This window comes from Pogona vitticeps, chromosome Z (genome assembly GCF_051106095.1).
Source record: "Pogona vitticeps strain Pit_001003342236 chromosome Z, PviZW2.1, whole genome shotgun sequence".
Taxonomy (NCBI): domain Eukaryota; kingdom Metazoa; phylum Chordata; class Lepidosauria; order Squamata; family Agamidae; genus Pogona; species Pogona vitticeps.
The window spans coordinates 2,258,201-2,272,705 of NC_135799.1; the positions used below are offsets into that span (position 1 = coordinate 2,258,201).

Here is a 14,505-nt window from a genome sequence, read left to right on the forward strand (position 1 = left end):
GCCCTCACCAGGCACCGCGGAAGGTCTGGTGGAAGGCGCCCTCCAAATGCTCCCGATGCCTCCTGCGATTGGGCTAAAATTCTCTGAAACACTGATGTCAGCTTTACAACATCTCACGTCCTGCTAATCATAGGGTGATAATTTAATGAATAAACAAACACACTGTCGCATCTGATCTCAAAGAATGAAAGAGACCTTACCTGCTTTAAGGGGGGGGGGGCTTTCGGTTTCTCTTTTTCGTCCAGAGAAAAGTCGGGAGAGCATCAGCTGAACCTCACCCCGTCCCTGGGAGAAAAGGGGAAAAATAATCATTCTGGAGGCTTCTCGGATGGACAAAACTAAAAGCTTTCCCTTAGCACAGAAGCTAACAATCTGGCAATCTGGAGAATACAATTCTTTTAAATAATATCCTCTGGTTTATGAATGTGGGGGGGGGGGATTGTGTGCTTCTATACCTATGATTCCAAAAGCCAGGAAATAGCCCAAAACTGCTGCACAATCTCGTGCCCGCCTTGCCAGCAGGAGAAAGGAGGCCGAGCCTGACAGAGCAAAGGGCGGCTGAGGGGTGGCCACACCCAAGGCAGCCGCCCAGAAGGTCTAAAGCAGGGGGTCCCCCCAACCTTGGGCCTCCGGATGTTCTTGGACTTCCACTCCCAGAAATCCTGGCCAGCAGAGGGGGTGGTGAAGGCTTCTGGGAGTTGTAGTCCAAGAACATCTGGAGGCCCAAGGTTGGGGATCACTGATGTATTTAACTCCTTCTATAACTTCAATATATTTCCCAGTCTCTGATCTCTCTTCTACCTCAATCATTCCCTCTTTGAACCTCTGATCTCAATCTCTTTTCAATCCTCTCTCTCTCCTCTCTCTCCTCACCCTCACACCTCCTTTTCTCTCTCTCTCTCCCCCCCCGACCCCTCCTTTTGTGCCCCCCTTCTTTTCTCCTGCTCCCGCCTTCTGTCCTCCTCATTGGCTCTCCTGCCAAGGTTCCCTGGTGACGGACAGGTGCTGACTGGGGCACGAGTTACACCCCCTTTTTGTGTGTGTGTGTGTGCTTCTTGCGGAGTCCCCTCAGGCTTGCCTCTGCCCCTCCTCCCCCCCAACCTTCTCCAACCAAAGTCTGGACACAACCCCCCCCTCCAGAAATCACTTTTGTTGGAAAGCTTTGGGGAAGGGGTCCTTTTTGTGGGGGGGAGGAGAAGGGGGAGAGGGGGGGCTGCAAGGGGTGGGTGTAGGGGGTGGGGTGGGGAACTGGATGGGTCCCAGAGAAATGGGGCTTTGAAAAGGGAGAAGATAGTGGGTCGGCTGGGAGGGAGGGATGTGGATGATAAGGGTGATACTTCATTTCTATGGCAGCCTGCAAGGGAGGGAAGTTTCTGGAACGGGAACCAGGCCCTGACCTGAACCCAGAACCTCAACACCCCCCCTGCTTTTCCCACCCAGGGAGGTGTGGTCACTTGACGAAAAGGCGAGTCAGCTTCTGGGATGTTCCCTCGCGTGGTGTCACTCTGCCAATGACAGTGGTACTGGGGGGGGGGACTCCTGTTCAATCCCCCCCAACCCTCAGCCTGTGGAGTGTTTCAGGTTTCCATTAATTCCACGTACTATTTCACAGAGGCATGAAAAACCGGAAAGAGGCTTTGCAGAAGAATGTGGTGGTCCGGCACCCCCCGTATGATGATGACACAACTTCCGCCTGCTTTTTAAGACCTTCCAGGAGGCCCTTTGCTCAGCCCCTCCGGCCCCCAAGGTCCGGCCATCCAGCCGACCACCATCCCCTGCGCCAACGAAAACAGTTAAGACATAAACAAAGATTTGTTTATTCATTAAACAATAACCCTATGATTAGCAGGATGTGAGATGTTGTAAAGCTTACATCAGTATTTCAGAGAATTTTAGCCCAATCGCAGGAAGCATCGGGAGCGTTTGGAGGGCGCCTTCTACCAGACCTTCCATGGTGCCTGGTGAGGGCAAGAGGGGCCACCGAGATGGGGCGTGACAGTGCAAAGGACTGAATTGGTGTGAAATGTCAGGATTTGAACTGTTCTCCCCCAGGTTCTTCAGTCCTGGTGGAACAAAAGTCTCAAACAAATAGTCTCTTTCATTCGTCTATTTCCAAACATACAGACAGAGAGAGAGTGAAACCAACTGGCAGCCTCTCTGTCTCTGAGGAAATGTGAGCACTCAGAGCAGTTGAGTTCAGGATGGCATAAGCTCTCAAACTGAACCAAATGGTGCATGTCTTCCTCCTCGTTTATATCCACATCAGCCCCCGACAAATTACATTACATTGTTCTCTTACACCTTCCATCGTCTGCTGATACAGGATGACTTCCCAGTTTTCTTGATTAGTTGCACCTGCCATGCTAAGTCTGTTTCAGTTAACAAATTTGGACCCCATGACAGTATCAAAATGGTGGTGCTGTCAGTGAGATTCCAACTCTGGACAGCCTGGCATGCCCCCCCCCCCATTTCTCCTTTCCTCTTTTGGGATCGAAGAGGGTGAAGTGACTCCTGCATGTCGGGATTGTTGGAGAGGGAAAGATGGAGGAGTGCCTTCTTCTTCTTCTGGCTTCTCTGCAAGAGTAGACCTTTTTTCAATCCATGGAGTCTTTTTGGCTAGTTCCAGTTGACTAATTGACTGATTTGGGGAGCATCTGTTACAGTTTTTGCAGGACTGATGCTGTCCCAGAAGAACACCCGCCAACCTTCTTCCTGTGTCTCTTTGGCCTCTTCCTGCGACGACCAAGGCAGGGTCTCCCCTGGCCGGGCGCGGAGCCTCAGCTGCCCTTGAAAGGAAGGGAAGGGAAAGCCGGAGACCCAAGGAGGAGGAAGGGGTGCAGTCACTTCCTCAAGAAGGGCTCCTGCTGGGAGGCTCTGACAGGGAAGAGGGAAGCTTTGCAGAGCCTCTGGAAAGAAACAGGAGGTGGGAAGATTGCAGGGTGCGGGTGTGGGCGTTTGTGCATTTATCAGGCCCCAGGCATGGATTGTAGAGAAGGTGCCACTTGCTTTAAGCAAGTGGTGGATGGAGAACATACACACACATACATATATACACACATACAAACGTACATACATAAATGTGGGTTGAGGATTACTCTCCCAAGGTTCCCACAGGTTTTTTTTTAAAAATTGCCAAGATCTTTGTCCATCCTTTCCCCAGAACTTATTGAATCTCTTGCAGAAACATCATTGAAATAATGTTTGAGGATGATGGTCTTTGGTCATAAGGAGAGGACATCGAGGGAAAATGTTTCCATTTTGAATCCCAACGCTAGGTGAAGGGGCGAAAGATACACGGAGACAGAGATTATAGGATCCGATGATCCTCCATTATTGAAAAGAAAATCACAAAGAGAAAATAAAGAGAGGATACAAATTACAACACACACCATCCCATCAGCTGAAATTAACCCACACTACTCACGTCCACCTTTCTCCACCTCTTGCCACCTTTCCCTTAGGGACTAGGTTAGAGTTACGGTTAGGATGATGGTTATTTTTGCATTTTTAGCACCCTATTTCTCTCCAAAAGCACATGGCGCTTACTAGTTTTCAATATCCCTCTTCTGATTTTTATTTCACTGGTCCATTGTCATCAGTGGCCACATTCCACATTTTTCTATACCGTTCCTCAAGGTTAATTTGATAATCGCTTTTCCTGTTCCTTGCAAAGATGAGCCTTGCCATAGGCACCATTTAATAGCTAATTCCTTTTCTTCTTTCTTCCCTTGGTTATTAACCATATTCAATAAGGCAATCATGGATTCAATCGAGTTTTTTCCCTAATCTCCTATAAAACACCTCCAGCACAGAGATGATGCATTATTATTTAATATATTCAATGCCACCGGAATTAAGTGCCATCTCCATTTTACTCTATAGCAATTTTCTTTTACCCTTATGCTTCATAATTCTGTCATTACTGCGAAGAGTGAGATTCGCAGCTTGGGGATCTATCTGGACCAGGTGCTCACCATGGAAACACAGGTGGCGTCTGTGGTCCGCTCCACCTATTTCCATCTTTGACAGATTACCCTATCTTTATGTCGAGATTAGACCACTGTAATGCTCTCTACATGTGGCTACCTTTGAGATTGATGCGGAAACTCCAAATGGCACAGAATGCGGTGGCCAGACTTCTTAGTGGGGTGAGGAAACACCAACACATCACTCCCACCCTGGCCGCCTTGCACTGGCTGCCCGTTCGGTTCCACATTGATTTCAAAGTGTTAATGATTACATACAAAGCCCTAAATTTTAATTTTTTTTATTATAATTGTATACATGTTCACTGTTAGCCGCTCAGAGTGGTATAGATTTACCAGATGAGCGGCATATAAATCAAATAAATAAATAAATAAATAAATGGTTTAGGACCTCGATACTTGGCCGGACACCTCCTCCCACCTAGCTCTACTCGTATCACCCGTTCTAGTCAGGAGGGGCGCCTGAGGAGCCTAACGCCGAGGGAGGTCCAGAAAGAAAGGACGAGACACCAGGCCTTCTCGGCAGTGGCCCCTCGACTTTGGAACAGCTTGCCATCAGAGATCCCTTTGGCCCCCTCGCTGGGCATTTTTAAAAACCAAGACCTGGTTATTCAGACAGGCCTTCCCTCCGGGCACTATTTAAATTTCTTTTTATTCTCTCCATCTTAAATTAGTATCTATGTGTTGTTAATTGCTAATTTATTTCTATTGTTTTACTTTGTGCTCTGTGAGCCGCTCAAAGTAGACTATGTCTAGATGGGTGGCATAGAAATTCAATAAATAAATACGTAAATAAATAATAAAATAAATATTCCATGTTTTACTCCAATCTTTCCCTTCAGATTCTTTAACCATGTCTTCCTTTTAACACCTGGGGGTTTATATCCTGCCTCTTCTCTCGGTTTGCACATTTCACTTACAATCTCCTTTCTATTTTTCATTGCTTCTAACTTCAGTCTTTTTTTTCAATAGTTTCCTCAAATTTCACATTTTTTCTACTTTCTTCCTTTTCCATTCTTTTGCCCATTTTCCTAACTAAACTATTTTTAGTCATGAAATCCTCCCTTCTCCCACCAGCTTCCCTATTTGATTGCTATCTTGTATCCGTTTCATCCAGTCTTTTATACACCCATTTAAGAATTTATGGAAAATGTCTCAACCACTTTGGTCAGAGGGGTTAATCATCACTTGCCATTCTTTTAACTACATGTCAGTAATCTTTATTGGTAACATCCAGAATAGGAAATTTAATTTAAGGATCTGTTTCCTTTTAAGTAATGCAACAGCTTGGGCCCAGGCTCCCTGAAGGACGGTATCTCCCTATATGCGCCATCTAGGGGATTAAGATCAGCAGAGGGGGTCCTCCTCTCAGCCCCATTGCCAGGCCAAGGACAGCTGATGGGGACATGGGAGAGGAGGGCCTTCTCGGTGGCAGCCCTCAGGCCATGGCACGCTCTCCCTCGGGAGATCAGGAAAGGGACCTTCCCTGTTTATCTTTCTGAAAAAAGCTAAAGACCCATCTCTTCAGGCAGGCTTTTAACAATTATAAATCCCTGCACCCCATTTAAGAAGATAATACTAATTTTTCCTATTTTAATATTTTAATTATATTTTAAATCATATATTTATTTATTTATTTATTTATTTATTTATTTATTTATTTATTTATTTATTTATTTGATTCGATTCGATTCGATTTGATTTGTACCCCGCCTATCTGGTCTACTCGACCACTCTAGGCGGCTTCCAGTATAGGATAATACAATAAAACACAAAAACATTACATAATCATTTGATACAGTTATAATAAAATTGAGTGAGAATAAAATAAGAAGGAATAGACAATAAATGAGGTATTGACTGGAGGGAAGGCCTGGATGTACAACCATATTTTTAATTGGGTTTTAAAGATTCCCAGCATAGGGGACGCACGAATCTCTGAAGGGATGTTGTTCCAGAGGCGAGGAGCCACCGCCAAGAAGGCCCGGTTTCGTGTCTTTTCCTTCCGGGCCTCTCTCAGTGTCAGGCTCCTCAGCCTCACCTCCTGACTCGTGCGGGTGATCCGGGTAGACGGTGGGAGCAGGCGTTCCACCAAATATCGAGGTCCTAAACCGTTTAGGGCCTTGCAAGTAAAGCATTAAGACTTTGAAGTCGACGCGGAAACGAATGGGCAGCCAATGCAATGCAGCCAGAGTTGGAGAAATATGTTGGTATTTTCTCACTCCAGTGAGGAATCTGGCTGCCGCATTCTGCACCACCTGAAGTTTCCGCATCAGCCTCAAAGGCAGCCCCACATAAAGCACGTTACAGTGGTCTAATCTTAAAATTACGAGCGCATGCACCAAGGTAGTGAGTGCCCCCATGTTGATATAGGGCCGCAGCTGAGCGATCCGCCACAGATGGAAAAAGGCGGTGCAGACTACCGATGCCACCTGCGTTTCAATGGTGAGTGTCAGGTCCAGATGTACGCCCAGGCTGCGGACCCCACTTTTCGTGGCCAGGGTCACCCCCCCAAATGTAAGAGAGTCACTAAAGCTGCCAACCACAGGGCCACCCACCCTCAGAACCTCCGTCTTGTCCGGATTCAGCCTCAGCCCATTTTCCTGCATCCATTTCAGTACGGCTCCCAGGCAGCGCTGTAGGGACAGGACGGCATCACCTGCAGTTGGTGAAAAGGAAATATATAGCTGGGTGTCATCAGCATATTGATGACACGAAGCCCCACAGACCCCTGATGACCCCTCCCAGCGGCCTAATGTAGATGTTAAACAGCATTGGGGAGATAATCGACTCCTGTGGAACCCCACAATTGAGACTCCACGGGGCCGAGACCCTCTCCCCAAGTTGCACTCTCTGGGGACGGTCCCCCAAGAAGGAACGGAACCAGGCGAGTGCCAAGCCACCAATTCCCAACTCGGAGAGCCTACCCAGGAGGATAGTGTGGTCGACGGTATCAAAGGCCGCTGAGATGTCGAGGAGGACCAGCAGAGACATTTTATCCCTGTCGGCCTCCCTCAACAGGTCATCACACAGGGCGACCAATGCCGTCTCTGTACCGTGGTGTGGCCTGAAGCCCGACTGGAATGGATCCAGGGCATCTGTTTCATCCAAGTGAGCCTGAAGCTGATCAGCCACCACCCTCTCGACCACTTTGCTCATGAAAGAAACATTGGCGACGGCCCTGTAGTTGCCAATTTCGTCCAATAATTTGTATTCTAATATTTAACCTACAGTGTTTTTAACTGTGTGACTTAATGTTCTGAGCTGCTTTGGGTCCCTTCTTGGGAGAAATGCGGTGTATACATTAAGATAACAATAACAACAACAAAAATATTAATAGTAACAGTAATAAACTGTGGAATTCCAGCCTGGTGTGTAAGCTTTGGAGACCTCCAGAGCTGTTCATCAGCCTCAGTAGTGCTTATGTCGGAGTGGCACAGTTTTTTTAGCAGCGCCTGTTGCTGAAGCTCCTTGTTCCAGTCCCACCAGTCAAGAAAATCAGGCAGAGGTGCTAGACTTCTAGCAACTAAGTCTATTGCCATTTATAAACAGCAGCAACGGCGTAAAAGTCCACAACCCTCTCCATGAGCCAAGAGAAAGAAGTCATGACCCAGTGGCCATATAGACTATCCCACACTGTCCAGTCGGTGGTCAGAGACCTGACATCATCATCTTCACCCTTAAGTTGTGTATTCCAGTGTCCTTGTTGGACACACCTGCTGACACTGTGTACATGGTCTCTGTACCGAATGTTCATGGCTGTAAAATTCAGGTTCTGTTGTATTTGGCTTATTTTATATAACCTGACAGTCTGAATGTGGGATATTGTACTTCTGTAGCCACAATTTTTTAAAAATATGATCCAGTGTGTTGCCAGCAGGAGAAAAAGTTGCCAGGCTCCCCATAGGAAAAGGCAGCCTGAATATTAGGAGCAGGACTGGGAGCAGTGAAGATGGTCTGTGCAGGACACTCTCTCTTCTGCTCCCTGCCATCCACACTTGCTGAAAAACAGCCCTGACCTTTGCCTTCAGTTTGGAAGAGAAGCGGTGGATTGTCGCACTGTCAGCTTCTGGGATTTCCCCTTGTGGGATGTCGCTCTGTGAACGGTAGTGGTGCTGGGTGAGCCCTGCTCCACCTCTTCACCTCTTGGCCTCTGGAGTGTCTCTGGGTTCCATGGTTTCCCCTGCTATTTCACACCGTTACAAGACGGGGGATACCTTGGTCAGAAGTACTAGGAGCGAGAAGGACCTTGGAATCGTTTTAGATCACGTCAAAGATGAGCCAAAAGTGTGATGTGGCTGCAAAAAAGGCCAGTGCTATTTAGGCTGCATTAAGAGAGGGAGAGACTCCAAATCCCATGAGGTGCTAGTTCCCCACTCCTTGGTCAACCTAATCCTCCTAGTTTCTGGTATTAATACCAGTACTTTTTATTAATCCTTGCTTTTTCATCACTATTTCAAAATCTGTTAATTATGTTTTGCCAGTCTGTCAAATCTTCCTTTATTGGTTTCATCCTAAAGAAAAAATAATTTTAGGTAGTAACCCTGTGTTACACATTACATAGTACATCAAATTAGGCTTTCCTTACTACGCTCTCTTACGAATTATCTTCCATATTTCCGTCATATCTTTCTCCGTTTTGTCTAATATATGTTTATGTTGTAAAATGTCAAGAAAACCTTTGATATGTGGACACAAACAGTGGCCTTGGTGGAAGCGTAGATGTTGCCCCTCTGGAGGGAATGAGAAGAGAGCTGACAGAAACTCCGTGCTTTGTCTTTCTCTCTGGATGCAAAACCCTATGACAGGCAAACGTAATTATAAAAATACTTTGTATTTAAACATCTAATTTAAGGAAGTACAAAGATTGATACTATGGTGTAAAGAAAATCATCTCACACTTAACATCAAAAAAACTAAAGAACTCATAATTGATTTTAGGAGGAAGAGAAATGTACATTTACCACTGTACATAAACGGTGAGGAAGTGGAGAGAGTTGGTAGTTTTAAATTTCTGGGTACTTACATCTCAGAGGACCTCTCATGGACTATAAATGCCAACATGCTAATAAAGAAGGCACAGAAGAGGCTGTATTTCCTGAGAATGCTCGGGAAGTTAAATTTATCACAGCATTTACTTCTGTCCTACTACCGTAGCACCATTGAGAGTGTCCTAACCTATGGCATTCTGGCATGGTTTGGGAGTAGCTCTGTAGCGGACAAAAAAGCTCTACAGAGAATCATTAAAATTGCCCAGAATATCATCGGGCTCCAGCTACCAACCCTGGATGACATCTTCACATCCCGCTGTCTGAGGAAGTCACACAGCATCCTGAGAGACTCTTCCCATCCTGCTTATAACTTTTTTGAACTGTTACCGTCTGGCAGAAGATATAGAACAATTAAGACTCGGACCACACGTTTTCTAAATAGCTTTTATCCTAGAGCTATAATTGCAATTAATAATGAGCTTAAAGACCACCAGTAGTGAACAATTAGTTGGACTGTGTTACTTGGCCTGAGGTGTAGATGTTTGTATTTTTAGTGGGGGACTTCTAGTGGGTGGGGAGTGTTTGGGGAATGTTATGTGTGTGCATGTGTCTGGTCTCTGGATGTCTGTGAATTTCGTTGTATGGTATACTGTGTATATACTTACAATGACAATAAATTATATTATTATTATTATTATTATTATTATTATTATTATTATTATTATTATTATTATTATTATTATTATTATTATTATTATTATTATTATTATTATTATTAAATAGCTTAACTTCAGCATAACAGTGTGTACAGAACATATAATGACTTTTTTGCTCACGATCCCACTGTCAGCCTGACTGCCCGTCAGCAAAGGTGCAGCAACGAATGCTCTTACCTGAGCTGCTTTCATACAAACTTCAGCCCCCAGAATCCCAGGCGCCTACCCGTGGCTACGGCAGCCTCAAACTTTCCCAATGAATCACCTTCGGGATCTGGCTGACCTACACACACTTTGTTTCTTCGGCTTTCCTATTGATTGATTGATTGATTGATTGATTGTATTTCTACCCTGCCTACCTGATCAAACGTACATTCCTATGTGAGTATGTTGAAGACCTAAATTTACTGTATTTCTCAGTGACCTGATCTGTACGAATATTTTGACATAAAATTCCTGTACGTAACCTCCACCTCCTAGCTTCTTTATAATCACATGTACTCTTAAAATCCATATTCACCAGTGTGTGATCTGCTACTTTTATTAACCCTGTGTCTGTTTTACAAACTTTAAATCACAATCACTAGATGCATACATATATAATATCTCCTAAACTAACTTTTATATGCTGATGAATAAAAAGTTTAAATATCTGGTTGCAGAACCAGAGGTTCCCTGCTGTGTCTCCCACGGATAAGGTCAGCTTGTGTGGCCCTCGGGAAAATGCAAGGTCCCAGAAACAGGGAATGGGGAACAACTTTTGAGTATTCTCTACCTAGAAACCCCCCCAAAAAGGGTAGCCATCAATCAGAATTGACTTGATGGCCCATGTTTAATAATATTTTGGTTAATATTAATCAACTATATTTTGCCATCACTGGCCCTTTGGGAAGTATCAATTCAGGCAAGGGGAGTCCATGATGTTTTCACAATATGGCTAATTTTTCAAATGTTGCCAGTAAAGTCTTCAGGAGACATATGCCTTTCAAAGGAGTCAAAGACAGAGCAAACTCTTTGGTTTAACCTCCAGTTAGATTCTGCTCTGTGCTATATTCTCAAGACATCTTTTTTTTCTCTATCAGGTAACAAACATGATGGCCAGAATTATACAGAGTCTCTTCTTCTGTCCCTGAAAAGAGTCAAGTGTGAAGCTGGGAAGAAAAGCTTAGAAAAAACCCATGAGCTAAAGGAGAAACGGATTAAATGCCTGAAGTGTGAAGACAGCTTCAGAGCAGTGCCGCTAGTTTAGTTTGAAGAACTCATCCTGGGGAGAAATCATACAAAAACATGGAATGTGAAAAGGGTTTCAGCGAGAGAAGAAATCTGCCTTCACATCAAAGGACCCACACTGGGGAGAAACCACATAAATGCATGGAATGTGAAAAGAGCTTTAGTCAGAGTGGTCAGCTTAGGTTACATCAAAGGACCCACACTGGGGAGAAACCACATAAATGCATGGAATGTGAAAAGAGCTTTACTCGCAGTGATGCCCTTAGGTCACATCAAAGGATCCACACGGGGGAGAAACCACATAAATGCATGGAATGTGGAAAGAGCTTTAGTCAGCGTGGTGCCCTTAAGTTACATCAAAGGACCCACACTGGGGAGAAACCACATAAATGCATACAATGTGGAAAGAGCTTTAGTCAGAGTGGTGACCTTAGGTCACATCAAAGGACCCACACTGGGGAGGAACCACATAAATGCATGGAATGTGGAAAGAGCTTTACTCTCAGTGGTCAGCTTAGGGTACATCATAGGACCCACACTGGGGAGAAACCACATAAATGCATGGAATGTGGAAAGAGCTTTAGTCAGAGTGGTGACCTGAGTAGACATCAAAGGACCCACACTGGGGAGAAACTACATAAATGCATGGAATGTGGAAAGAGCTTTACTCTCAGTGGTCAGCTTAGGGTACATCATAGGACCCACACTGGGGAGAAACCACATAAATGCATGGAATGTGGAAAGAGCTTTAGTCAGAGTGGTGCCCTTAAGTTACATCAAAGGACCCACACTGGGGAGAAACCACATAAATGCATGGAATGTGGAAAGACCTTTAGTCAGAGTGGTGACCTTAAGTTACATCAAAGGACCCACACTGCAGAGAAACCACATAAATGCATGGAATGTGGAAAGAGCTTTACTCTCAGTGGTCAGCTTAGGGTACATCAAAGGACCCACACTGGGGAGAAACCACATAAATGCATGGAATGTGGAAAGAGCTTTCTTTCAAGTGGTCAGCTTAGGGTACATCAAAGGACCCACACTGGGGAGAAACCACATAAATGCATGGAATGTGGAAAGAGCTTTAGACAGAGTGGTGCCCTTAAGTTACATCAAGGGACCCACACTGGGGAGAAACCACATAAATGCATGGAATGTGAAAAGAGCTTTAGTCAGAGTGGTCAGCTTAGGTTACATCAAAGGACCCACACTGGGGAGAAACCACATAAATGCATGTAATGTGAAAAGAGCTTTAGTCGCAGTGATGCCCTTAGGTCACATCAAAGGACCCACACTGGGGAGAAACCACATAAATGCATGGAATGTGGAAAGAGCTTTAGTCAGAGTGGTGCCCTTAAGTTACATCAAAGGACCCACACTGGGGAGAAACCATATAAATGCATGGAATGTGGAAAGAGCTTTCTTTCAAGTGGTCAGCTTAGGGTACATCAAAGGACCCACACTGGGGAGAAACCACATAAATGCATGGAATGTGGAAAGAGCTTTAGTTGCAGTGATGCCCTTAGGTCACATCAAAGGACCCACACTGGGGAGAAACCACATAAATGCATGGAATGTGGAAAGAGCTTTCTTTCAAGTGATCAGCTTAGGTTACATCAAAGGACCCACACTGGGGAGAAACCACATAAATGCATGTAATGTGAAAAGAGCTTTAGTCGCAGTGATGCCCTTAGGTCACATCAAAGGACCCACACTGGGGAGAAACCACATAAATGCATGGAATGTGGAAAGAGCTTTAGTCAGAGTGGTGCCCTTAGGTCACATCAAAGGACCCATGCTGGGGAGAAACCACATAAATGCATGGAATGTGGAAAGAGCTTTAGTCAGAGTGGTGCCCTTAAGTTACATCAAAGGACCCACACTGGGGAGAAACCATATAAATGCATGGAATGTTGAAAGAGCTTTCTTTCAAGTGGTCAGCTTAGGGTCCATCAAAGAACTCACAGTGTGGAGAAACCATAGAAATTTATGGAATGTGGAAAGAGCTTTATTCAGAGCTCCTGATAAGGCAGAAGGAGCTCATTCAGTTTTGTGCTGATTTCTACTGGAAAAAATAAGCAATAAAATGACGTAGTGCAAAACAGAGAGAAAAGATAAGTGCAGTGCATTGTGAAGTGCCACTTCTGATGTTTTTTACTTTCATCGTTAATTAAAAGATATCACAAAATAGATGTGGAACCTTGTGCTAAAAAAATGGAAATAAGTATATATTGTGCAATAGACGGTTTTACAAAATTAGTGTAAATAGAGAATGGGATGGATGTTCTAAGGCTAACTGATGAAAGAAAAGCAAGTAATGAAGAGAGAGAAGCTGTCCTTTGTTTTATAAGGATTTACCCTCAAAAATAATAATCGTAATTGAGTTTTAAAGAGGCTACCAATGAACCTATTCTCTCTTTTTTATGAACACACACACACGTATATATATAATGCAGGAAGAACCAGGCATTTCTATGCTACTGTATTGAGAGTATACTGCTTTGTAATGGCAGGGATTACACTGGAAGGAGTGGAAATTTTGGTTTTTCAAGCTCTGCTCTCTTTGGGCCCTGGACTGCACTGGGCCGGAGGTGACCAAATCCTTTGATCCTTAACATCTGAGCTTCTCGGAGGCTGGGAAATCTAAGCCTTGGGAAGATTTGGTTTTGCTGACTTATGCAGAATAAAGGAATATAAATATTGGGAGAAATCTCACACAAAGTGTTATTAGAAAGGAATGGAGAAACATAGGTGTTTGGTTTCATGATGCCGGGTGAAATTCCTTGGAAGAACGGAAAGATAACAGTGTGGAAGTGACAGCCACCAATGGATTTTAGAAACAACTGGGAGAGAACAAAATTGTCTGTTAACAACACATTTACAGCCAAATTGTGCTTTTTTACTTTGTATATATTTCTTTTTTAACTGTAAATACTTTTGCATGTTTGTTGTGGGGTTTTTTCGACTCTTTAGCCCTTTTCTGAAGGTTGTTCTTCCTAACGTTTCGCCAGTCTCTGTGGCCGGCATCTTCAGAGGACAGGAGTCGGTATTGCACCAGTGCAAAGAGTTTTGATTCCTATCCTCTGAAGATGCTGGTTACAGAGACTGGCGAAACGATAGGAAGAACAACCTTCAGAACATGGCTAAAGGGCCCGAAAAACCCACAACAACTACCAACATGAATCTGACCCAACTCCGGGAGGCAGTGGAAGACAGGAGGGCCTGGCGTGCTCTGGTCCATGGGGTCAAGAAGAGTCGGACACAACTTAACGACTAAACAACAACATCTACAGTATGATATATGCAGGAAATGGGGAAACCAAGAGGAGATTCAGACTATTTCCTGAGAATATTTTTGAACCCAAAATCAGCAGCAGCAAACCTCACACAAGACTACACACACACACTGAGAGAGAGAGAGAGACAAACTTCTCCAAGTGTAGAAAATGGACAGGCCCTCTCCCCAGGGTCTCTCCTGCCCCCATTGCTGTGGGTGGGAAGAGCGGGGGGTTTGAGGTTCAGCTTTGGCTGCCAGATGGGTGGCATAGAAATGCAGTATCATCATCATCATCCACATTCCCA

At 44.6% G+C, this 14,505-nt stretch overlaps 1 protein-coding gene and 1 pseudogene across 2 annotated transcripts in view; one reads left to right on the top strand and one right to left on the bottom strand.

The window, feature by feature from the left end:
• Positions 1-13,115, top strand: part of LOC140702929 (uncharacterized) — a 547,856-nt pseudogene extending 534,741 nt beyond the window's left edge. The window contains exon 3 of the transcript XR_013539546.1: positions 10,776-13,115. The product of XR_013539546.1 is annotated as an uncharacterized LOC140702929 (transcript). The remainder of the gene's footprint in view (positions 1-10,775) is intronic.
• LOC140702944 (uncharacterized) overlaps positions 1-14,505 on the bottom strand; it is a 540,061-nt gene that overhangs the window by 510,562 nt on the left and 14,994 nt on the right. The gene's annotated exons all lie outside the window — the stretch shown is intronic.